Genomic DNA, 12,362 nt, shown 5'->3' with positions numbered 1-12,362 from the left:
CTCAACAATCCTATTCCTAGGCACTTACCCTAAACAAATAAAAATAATGTTCATGCAAAACCTACACAGGAGTGTGTATGACAGCCCCATTCATAACTTCCCAAACTGAAAACGAAAGTCCTTCAATGGATGAATGGACAAAAAGAGCTGTAGCACATTAGTACAGCGAAATGTAACTACTCAATAAAAAGAACGAACCATTCAAGATGTTTAATCTTGAGTATCAAAAGCATTAGCTGAGGGAAAGAAGCCAGGCTCACAACGTTACATGTAGTATGCTTCTATTATGTGGTGTTGGGAAAGACTGTAGGAATGAAGGGAGAGGTTGCCCAGGTTTTGAGCTGGAGATGATGTGGCGAGAAGAAAGCCGCAAGGGAACACAGAAATGGATCTGGACACTGACGGAACCATTCTGCAGCCTGACTCTGTGGTAAATATATGCCTGTTAAAAATGTTAAAAATGCACTGAACTTTACACTTAAAGTTTTTTTTTTTTTTACTGTAACTTAGTTTATAAAATAAAATTAAAGGAAAAAGCTCCTATAAAGAGTGAAATTATATATACATACAGAATAATATTAGCCATGGTGTCAAATAATAAAGTGTGACAATATCCAGAAACATTTAAAATAAATCCTTGTAGAAAATTAGGGAGTTTGAGGCTTTTGAGACTCTTTAGTGAGTAAACACTATTGGATGCGAATTCTTATTTTGGGACTTACCTGACACTGTGGACTTTCTCAGCGTCTCTCCTCCTGGCAGGAGGGCGGTGACAGGCTGACAGAATGGAGTCAAGTCTGAAGCAAAGCCACGCGCGTGTCTGACAGGGCCGCTCAGGTGGAGGAGACAGCCTGCCGCCTGGGATGGCTGCCTCTGCAGGGCACCAGCGACCACAGTGGAGACATGATGCTCTCAGCAGAACTGATCAGAATCGCCAGCTTGTGGTCATTCTTTTTAAAGTTAGGAGGCACTTGTGGAAAATGTCCCACTTACCTCATCTACTGATGGAGAGAAGGGGTGGGAAGGGATCTAAGAACAGCCTAAAGCTTTTATGTACGTGTTTTTAAAATAAGTAATGAAATGAAAGCAAGTCTAGACTGTGTCATTAAGTCAAAAAAAAAGTTCCGAACAGCATAGTGAGCATGATCTCATTCAGTAAAAAACAAATAAGACTCAAGAAAAATATTTTTAGATAAAGTATGTAACTTGGAGGAACACCTTTCTTTATAAAATATGTGCAGCCATTTAAACAAATGAAGTAGCTTTTAAGGTACTAGCATGATTTTGCCCAAGAGTTTCATATTGCCCGAAGAGCATTTTGTTCTGAATGCATTGTTTTCTGTTAAAAAGTAACTTGGTGTAAATTTATATATAACAAAGATAGTAATATAGAGTATAGCTTATATAGATACAGAGGTAATAGTGTGTGTGTGTGTGTAAGCATAGGAAAAATAAGAATGGTTAATAGGATTATCTCAAAAGTGGAAATCCTTGTAGGGGACAAATAAAGGAGAAAGAGTCCTTTTGCTTTTTATGATTTAAGAAAATATTTCCCAGCCCTAATCTAAACATGCAGACTTATTTTCTTTTAACATCAAAGAAAAGACAAAAGTAGTACAGTAAATGTTAACATTGGTTCTCTTGGGCTGACAAAATGAGATATAAACTTTATCTTCTTCTTTATGCTTTTCTGTGCTACCAAAATTTCTACAGTAAATGAGTGTAACTTTTGAAAACAATAAAATATTATTAAAGTACCATTGAACAGAACAAACCATATCTATTTGTGTCACAATACCCTTAATTATGTAAAACTTTCACTATTATTAAGAATTAAGGATATCTTGAAAGTTCCACCCCATACATAATTCTTAACCCAAACCTTTTTAAATTAGATGAACCTAATCTAAAATACCAAGAAGGCTTACAGAAATGTTAGCGATATGTTCCAGATTTGAATCAGGGTAACAATGTCTTCCTAACATTTAAAAAAAAAAATCACTTTACTTTTCCATTCCCCACTGATCCGTATGAATCCACACACTTCCCCAACATTCTAGTTATTTATGGTTCACAGTTACGCAGTTAAATGACGTGGCCACACAGTCAGAACATGCTGAACTAGGGCTTTACAATGAACAACCCCAATCTCGGTAGTTTAGAAGAACACATGTATGTTTCTTATTCACACTACGTGCCCATCTATGGTTTCCTGGAACTCTGCTCTAACTTGTCTTTACTCAGGAACCTAGGCTGAGGAGTGCTTTCTCCCTTTGTACATTGGCTGGAAAAAGGAGGAGAGAGGAAGAACTGTACTGAGTTTTAAATACGCCTCCAGAAGTGACATGAGTCACTTCCCTCACATTCTGTGAGCCAAAGGAAGTCAAATGGCCATACCTACCCACAAAGGGGTGGAAAAATCAAACTGTACCATTTTCTCCAAAGGAGAAAAGCCAAAACCATTTGATGAACAGAACTAATGTCAGCCATAGTCAGAATTGCAAGATAAACAACAACTGACATCAGTAAGAATCCAATGGATTTAGCCCATTAAACTTACATTTTTCACATAACAGATTTGTTTTAAGTTGCATGGTAAAAAAAAAAAACCTTACACTTTTTCTAGTGCCCCAAAACTGTTGTTCTTAAAAAAGGAACTTGACAAATATTCTTTCATTTTTCTCTAAAGAAAACAAAATAAAATAAAACAAAACCTTAAGCCAATTGGCTATTTTCAGATACCAGACATTACCATGTGAGAGTAGAAAAACAGGAGAAAAAAAAAATATTTTCATTAGGCTTAACCAGACTACTGCCATTAGTAGGATTTTTTAGTATTTTGATTTATTTGGTTTATTTATCTAGCCATGTTTATTTATTTTACCAAAGTATTTTTGAACGCCTACAAAGAGCTGTGGATTTTGCCAGGCAAAGACCGTCAACCCTTTGAATTCCTGTGATCAGTGTTAATATTTAAACATCACAAGTATATGAGGTACAATCTCAATCTAAATCTGCTTAGCATTGTGTATAAGCTCACTCCTGGGTTACGTCAGCATAGATTCCATGCCTGGGGAAAATGGTGTAGGACTAGAGCAAAGCTCATTGGGGTTATTGTTGGCACATGCCTTAGAAACTAAAAATTTAGAACCAGTATTTATGAAAATGTACATGCTCACAGAAGCTAAGGAGTTCTTGACCTTGGGGTAAATTCTATCTTTCCATAAAATATTGATAACAAATCTTTATGCATTGCTTTCTTCCTCCCCACGCCACCACTCACCACTGCCTTAGGTCATACCTGACAGTCTCTCAAGAGAAGACCTCTGGTTTCAGATGTGAGAAAGCTGTTTTCCAATCCCCAAAGACGTATGAAAGATCAGAGCTCTTCACTTACATCTAAGAAATAGGTGTGCTGTATATTCACACACATCAGAGTAACCAACTGCTTAAAAGGTTCAAGTTTTAAGTAGCAGGCACTGGCTGTTTATAGCCCATGTATTTTAGGTTCAACTAGATCACCTCTGAAAATGTTTCATGGTCCAGTTTTAACATCAATCATTAATATAATAGTTAAATCCTGGCATTTGGAGGATAATTTTTCTTTAAAAAAAGATCATCCATTGAATTAAAAAAAGATATAATGGGGAATAATGTGTATCTAATTATTAATGTACTATAGAAATTAGCTTTTATGTTGCAATTTATATTGCAATTACCTTCTTTGTGTTATAAAGCAGAACAATACAGAAGAAGAACTTCTTTATTAATGCCTAATAGCATGGTAATTTAAAATATTCAAGTTTCTTTAATAAGGTAGTGTATGAAATGTTACTTAATTTGACAAGATTAATTATACAATTAATTTAAGACTGCTCTCAATTAAATTAGTAAAAATTCTTAAGCTTGCTGCTTTTGAAAAGAGTGTTGGAACTTAGCATGAAGTGAGATACCTATTAAACATGATATTAATTAGACAGAGATAGAATAATGCATGTTTTGTTAATAGAAAAGGCATTGTCAAAGAGTTGGTAAAGAGGTATTATTTCATTACTTTAATAATAATAATACCTCAACCCTCTAAACAATTTAGAAGGGTGTCCAACAATACTGGAAAATACAGTGGTTTGGGTATACTGAGAAGTACTCAAGACAACAATGACAATAAAACTCCTTTCTTGCCAGTCCTGACTTTGTATTTGGGGGTTCTGTTCAGACAGAAGTATTGTCAAGAGGGGCTGACTGACTGTTGAAATACCTCCAAGGTGAAATTATCTTGCTGAATTCACTATGGTCCAGGGTCTAATCTTCAGCTTTTCATGTCCAAAGACAAATTTTTGAGAGTCCCAGGGTTACTTCTATCCAAGCCGACTGAGAAATATAGATTAAAGTCATAATTCACCAGAGTATAATCACAAAATCTTCATTTGTGTATTCATAGTGACAAAATCTACCTGGGTGGGAGAGAACCAGAGGCCCAGTTTCTGTATTTACAGTGAATGTTTTCATGATATCAGAGTATCTGGAAAACCGTTCTACTGATGTAAATTTTGTTTGGCATACAAAGAACTGTTGGATATAAATCATTCTGGCTACTGCAAAACCATAACATTATTCCTATTCTACCACATAAAACACCTCTCCAGTGGCTAGAATATTCCTTTTTTTAAAGATTTTTTCAACTTATTCATTTGACAGATCACAAGCAGGCAGAGAGGCAGTCAGAGAGAGAGAGAGAGACAGAGAGGAGGAAGCAGGCTCCCTGCTGAGCAGAGAGCCCAACGTGGGGCTCGGTTCCAGGCCCCTGGGATCATGACCTGAGCTGAAGACAGAGGCTTTAACTCACTGAGCCACCCAGGTGCCCCTAAAATATTCTTATTCCTCAGATTTTCTGTATCCCTGTATCGCCAAACCCTCTGCCCTCTCCATGGGGCTGGACTCTTTGCTAATTCGATGGCTGAAAGACAGAAGGATGGGGGTTAACTCGCAGGTTTTAGTGTTTAGTTGACCATATAGTGCAAGCCAACTAGGAAAGAGGGCAAAGAAACTTAGGGGGAAATACCATTGATTTGGATACAGTTACGTCTTGTCCTAGGCTGAGAATCTTTCTGAATATTTCATGTAATTTTGCATGCTTTGCATGGTAAGTGTTGCATTTCTTAATTCAAGTGTCATACTTCTGGGGGAGAGAGAAGCACCTAGCATATTAAACCTAAGGATTCCCTGAGTTGGGGTGGAGGCAGGGGGTCATACATGACTGAGTGGGGGCAGGGGGCCATACAGGATCTCTACTAGTTTATAGGGTGGGAAGAGGAACTTTTTTCCTCTGAGGGGATACAGAACTTCCTCAAGACTATGCCTTGGGAACAGAGGTGAGAGTAGATGCAATTCCTCCTTCTCCTGAATTTCAGCTTTCCTTTAATCCTAGGGAGGGGAGCTATTGATCCGTGCACAAAATGAAACATGATACATGGAGATTCATTAGACACAAGTTGCTGAGGTAGATTATTCGTAACTGTACTGCAAGGGATTCTTCTAGGATCGCTCATACAAATGAGAGCAAATGGTTAAAACCAAGAAGAAAAAAGAAAAAAAAAACTCCCATAAGAGTTTGAGTGAATTATGTGGTAGCTTTGGCTTCCAAATGCAGATTGACTCCACTTTATAAACAATAGTAAAGAATACAGGTAAACACAACTTAGAGAGATAACTTTCCCTAAACTAATACTTTTCAGATGAAAAAAGAAAGTGCCATCCAAGTCAAGCTCGCACAGTTAATGGTAAACGTAGAATTCAAATCTGGGTTATTTGACCTTCAACACAATGTATTTTATATTTTTCATTAGGTAACTCTTATAAAGTTTCATATAAGTAATTATAAATAGAAAATCTTCTAAATTGCACAACCACTGAAAAATGTTCTGTTTAAAGATTATTAAAAATATCCACATAATACATGCCCAATTGGTAGTTGTTGCAAGGTGATAGTCATTATGGAAACAATAGCTTTCATTTGTTGAGTGCTGTGTGCCTGGCAGCATTTTAAAGACAGATCATGTTCCCATTGACTTCCACTAAAAATTGGGAGCTCTGCTTTGTCCCAAACAAGTGATGGTTCTAAGTCATCTAAAATAAAATTAAGTTTCCTAATATATAGTAGAAAATGCATTGTGTTAGTATTTGCAGTCTTCACACACTAAACTTCTACCCATCCCCTTTATAAGTATTTAAAACTGAACTGATTAAAATGCACCACACAGGTATTAAAATTTCCATCTTACAGGGAGTTCTTTGTGACTCCACCAGAGTAGAATGCTTAAGTAGAAACAATATAACCATCCTTAATTAGAATTTAATAAGAAACAGCAAAGGTACTATAAATGGAGTTGCTCTGCTATCATCTATCTATGTCTATCATCATCTATCCAATGATCTATTTATCTATCAACAGATGTCTGTTGAAGTTAGTGTTTTACATGCCACACGTACACATACACACTCTCACTCACTTCTGATCAAACCAGTCATGATCGCAAGTCTTCAGTGGGTAGTCCTTTCTTTTTTTTTTTAATTTATTTTTTATTTTCAGCATAACAGTATTCATTATTTTTGCACCACACCCACTGCTCCATGCAATCCGTGCCCTCTATAATACCCACCACCTGGTACCCCGACCTCCCACCCCCCGCCCCTTTCTGAGAATAATGGTTTACCTACAGGGACATTAAGTATTTAGCAGCAACCCACTAAGTTACTGCTGCCTAGAGATGTTTAATAGAGTTAAACAGGAAGTGCCACCATGTTACGTAAGTCCAGAATTTGTTTTCAGGAAATAAAGCAAGAAGTTACTCTTTCTACTGAAAGCCACATAGAGTTTTCATGCTGCCATAAGTTAGAGAAGCGCTGTCCTTACTCTGGACAAGGTCATCTCCAATTGGAAAGGAGGAATTGGTGTCTAACATCAGACTCACTATATAGCCTTCATAATTTAATGTGTTAGTTTATTATATGAATAACAGGACTCTTATTTTTATAATGGATGCCTCTTCACAAACTTAAAAACATCCCCTAAATTTGAAACAGTACTGAAAAATGTTTTTTAATTCATATAATGCATAATCAATGGGTATTTGTTCCAAGGTGATGATCAATAGGGAAACAGCAGCACATATTTGCTTACAATGTGCCTGGCACCATTCATTCCCAAGAAGTTTTTATATTTCACTTAATTCCCACAACCTTAATTCCCCACCCCCTTCTATAAGAGGAAATTCTACAGAAGTTAAGTGCCCAAAACCATACAGCTAGGAAATGTTGGATTCACTTTCAAACCCAGATAGCTTATTTCAAATGTGAAGGACATAAATCCTTTAGTATAGGGAAGAGAGATGAGTATTCATTTAAAAAAAAAAAAAAGGTACAGAAACCATGGCATCCAGAGGCATACTCCCAAGTTCAGAAGCAAGCTTCTCTCATCTTCCACTTCCCAGAAGGGTCCTGTAAGGGTAATGATCTTATTGGTCCTTTAAGAAGCTACAGCCCACCCACTACTTTTAGGATCTTCAAACCCTGCTGCCAACTGACAATTGTTTTTAGAGATTCTGTTAACAGCTTGCCTGTTCACTAGGTACCATTACCTGATTAAGGGTGACAACTCCAGCATATTCTTGAGATTAACCAACGCTTTACTTCATTATTTATTTATTTATTTATTTTTACTTAAGGTACCTTTGCTGGGGTATAGTTAATATACAATAAACAGCATGTAACTAAAGTGATGATTTCATAAGTTTTGAGGATGATATCCACCCATGAAACCACAATAATCAAGATAATACTATAATCCATCAATCTACCAAATTTTCTCCTTCTCCTCTGTAATACCTCCAGCTTCTCCCTTGTGCCGACCTTTCCTATACCTCTACAGTCTCTAGGCTACCACTGGTCTGTTTTCTGTCACTACACATCAGCTTGGACTTTCTAGAATTGCACATGAATGAAATTCTACAATATGTAACCCTCTGTTGGGCTTCTCTCTCTCAGCTTAATAATTTTGAGATTTCTTCATACTGTTGCATGTGTTAATAGCTCATTACTTTTTATTGTGGAACAGTATTTCACTGTATAGATATACCAAAACTTAGCGTTTTCCTGTCTGCTGGATATTTCTACCCCTCCACCCCAAGTTTTGGTTATTGCAAATAAAGCTGCTATAAACATTCATGGGTAAGTGCTCTATGGACATGCTTATTTCTCTTGAGTGAACACAAAAGAATGGAGTCACGGGATCATATGGGAGGTGTAGGCTAAATTTTAAAGGAACTGTCAAATGTTCTTTAAAGTGATTGTATTATTTGTCATTAGGAACAATAGCATGTAGGAGTTCTAGCTCCTCTACATCCTGCCAATATTTGGATGGCCACCCTTCTTAATTTTACATATCCTAATAGGTGCTTAATGTTATCTCCTCCGACTCTGATCTGCATTTCCCAAATGGCCAGTGATGTCAATAATGCTTTCACGTGCCTCTATAACAAACATTTCTTCTTTGGTAAAGTATACATTCTAATATTTGACCATTTTTAAAAATTGGGTTGTTTGGTTTCTTACTGTTGAGTTTTTGAGAATTTTTTATGTATTCTGGATACAAGCCCCTTACTGGATGTATGCTGTGCAAACATTCTCCCATTGCTTTCACACTATTGCTGTCATACATTTCACTGTTACACATGTTATAAACCTTAGGTTATATGTTATTTTTGCTTAAACAGTGACTAACCCGTTAAAGAGTCACTATTTATAAAAAATAAATATAAAAACATCAGTTAACCATGGAGTCGTCATTTCTAGTGTTCTTTGTTCTTTTTTCGTAGATCCTCATTTCCATCTGGGATTTTCTTTCTGTCCAAAAAACTTTTTTTTTAAAAAAACATTTCTTGTAGTGTGTGTGTTCTTCTGGAGATGAATTCTAAAATTCATCTATCTGAAAAAAAATTTGTTTCTCTTGAGTTTTGAATAACATTTTAGCCAAATATGACATTCTGGGTTGATGGTTTTTGCCCACAGTATTGTCAAGATGTTCACCACTGTCTGTTTGCTTGCAGTGTTTCAGGTGAGAGACCTGGTCTCATTGTTTTCTTTGTTCCTCTGCATGTAATGCGCCTCTTTTCTTTGGCTGCTTTTAAGATGTTCTCTTTGTCACTGGTTTTGTGCAGTATGATTATAGTGTAACTTGTAGTTTTCTTTGTGTTTCATGTTCTTGGGATTCACTGAGCTTCTGGATCTACAAGTGTATAATTGTCATCAAATTTGAAAACTGCATATCGACTATTTCTTCAACTATTTTTTCTGAATCCCTCTCACTGGTTGATGTTGTACAACTAACTGATCACTTGATATTTATTTTTCTCTTCATATATCACTTTGTATAGTTTTTACTACTATGTTTTCACGTTTAGTAACCTTTTTTATGCAAAGTCTGATTTGCCATTAATTCCATCCAGTGTATTTTAAATATAAATCATTGACATTTTTATCTCTAGAAGTTCAATCTGGATCTTTTTTATATTTTTATGTCTTCCATTAAGTTTTTAAACCTGTGATGGAACACAGTTAAAATATCTTTAAGTCATTGATGGCTAATTTTAAGATCGTTTTCATTTTTGTGTCAGTTTCAATTGCACTATCTGTGACAGATTATATTTTCCTACTCCTTTGCATGACTGGTTACTTGATTAAGTGCCAGAAATTGTGACTTTTAGCTTTTTTGGGTGCTTGATATCTTTGCATTCTTACCAGTGTTCTCAAGCTTCACTCTGGGGTGCAGTTACTTAGAAACAGTTTGATCCTCCGGGTCTCGCTTTTTAAGATTATTAGGTAGAGCTAGATTAGTGTTTATTTTAAAGATAATTATTCCCAAACATTGAGGCAAGATCCTTCAGGACACTGTAATGCCCTGTGAATTATGATGTTCTGCAAGCCAGCTGGTGGGAACAGGCTTGGATGTACATTTAACTCTATTGACTCTAATCCTTTGGAAGGTCCTTTTTTCTCAAGTTCATCACGGATCAGCACTCTCCTGAATGCTTGGAGGAGGAGCCCCTGTAGACAGACATCCAGGGTTCTTCCTTTGTGATAATTTCTCTTCTTACATACTCTGCACTAAACTCTCAAGCTACTCACGTTTTCCCAGGCTCACAGCTCTCTTTTGCAGACTCAAGAAGTCTGTTTTCTGCCGATTTCTCACTTCCTGAGGCAGCAAGCTTGGGCGATTATCTGTCAATGATGTATCCACTGTCTTGAAAACATTGCTTTATGTATTTTGTCCAGTGTTTTAGTTGTTTAGGTCGAAGGTAAATCCAGCTTTTTCCCTCTAATTTGGCCAGAATCCCTCTACAATGCAGTTTAGCCTATTAAAAAATTAAATTTCCCCAAAAAAGCAATCTCTGAAAATTTGTAATAACTTAAATAAATGAGCATGACTGTATATCAAGTTAATGTCACAGGAAACTATACCAAGTCATTTTAGAGCACACAACTTTGTGAATTTTTATTGTTATATATTTTAAGGATTCACATAGATACAAAAAAATAGACTTTATATAGAACTGTAATTGTTAAAATAATGGTGGTAATATTATTTTTTTTTAAAGATTTTATTTATTTATTTGACAGAGATAGAGGGACCACAAGTAGACAGAGAGGCAGGCAGAGAGAGAGGGGCAAGCAGGATACCCGCTGAGCAGAGAGCAGGTTGCAGGGCTCGATCCCAGGGCCCTGATATAATGACCTGAGCTGAAGGCAGAAGCTTAACCCATTGAGCCACCCAGGTGCCCCAGTGGTAATATTATTTTAATTTACATATATTCATATATTAGAGGACAATACAAAAAAGAAGTTAATGCGGTTAGGAACCAAAGTCTTCAGCATAGGAAAAAGGACCTAATTATCAAAAAGGTAAATGTTTGTGATATTTACTTAGAGATGGAAATATTAATATAACTCACAATTTACTTTAAAAATACTTATCTCTTAGCTCTGTCCATTGAGAGATCTTAAAAATAAATGGCAACCCGGTAGTAAGTAACATACCAACAACTTGGATTTTGGACTCTGAATACCATTTCCTACTAAAAGAACCAGGGCTCCCTGGAAGAATGGCTGATCTCATCGGTTTGGACACGTAAAATACAAGATGAATCTGGGACGTTCTATGGGTACCCCAAAACAAAGAGAGTTTTCAGGAGTAATAGGGAAAAAGAAATTTGAGACCTACAGTTGGCCGTGATAGTAACTACACAAAAATCTGTGAGTTCATATGAAAAAGAGAAACTTATACACAGCTTGATTGAAAACCAATTATCCATAAATGGATCACCAATCTTTACTATGGGAACTAGCACTTAAAGGAAAAGAATTATAAATTTATCCTACTTTTTTTCCTATATAAGCTATATTTCTAAATAGCTAAAAGAAGGTAAGATCTTCTCCATAGAAATCTTCCAACTAACTCTTAATCCTATACCTGCAGAAGATAGATAGTATAAATGCAAATTAGGATTATGCTACCCTTTATCAAGGGCATAAAAGTAAATGTGGATTGAATAAAACTAAATGAGCTTTTTACCTGATTATTCTCATATAAATGCCATATACCATTTGTCAAGAGGAAAGTAGAACTATGACAAATAGGCAAGGCATTTTAAATCTATGAATCTGATTTCTCTTTTTATGTTGTAGTAACCATTTATGGATAATTATAATAGCTACTCTGTTTTATCAGCACATCAGTGGACAAGAAAGATGATGGTATACTTCATCACATTAAAAAAATTATTTGTAGCTACTGAGCAGATTTATATTTTTTTTTTTCCCCCTGTGGGTTTAGAGCAACCATGCTCCCAGCCAGGGGTCATATCCAAAAAACATGATTGTGGGTACATTTGGCATAAGTGGGATAAAAATGAGAGAACAAAGAGTGAAACAATTTTTTTAGTATATGTGCTGCCAAAGCAAGCGTGTGAAAATATTCTTTGAAAATAGCTCAAGTGTTTTGAGAAATTGTAATAGCAATGTTCTAAATGAAATAAAAATCAGACATGAAAAATTTAATGAGATAAATTTTTTTAAAGACTAGGAGGTAAAAAACAGCAAACACAAAATTTTTCTAGAGACTTCCTTAAGATGAGGCAATATATTAGTGTTTTTGAGCAAAGGAATTTTAGGAATTGAATTGTAAGCTAGCTTTGTGATTAATTTGGGCACATTGCTTAACTTTTCTGAGCATCAGTTCTCTCTCATCAGAAATATATGTGCTATTAATGCACCCACAACATGGAGTTGTCAAGATGATTAAATGAGTT

The sequence above is a fragment of the Mustela nivalis genome, assembly GCF_964662115.1.
Source record: "Mustela nivalis genome assembly, chromosome: 5".
In the NCBI taxonomy this organism is placed as follows: domain Eukaryota; kingdom Metazoa; phylum Chordata; class Mammalia; order Carnivora; family Mustelidae; genus Mustela; species Mustela nivalis.
Note: the sequence above shows the minus strand (reverse complement) of the source record.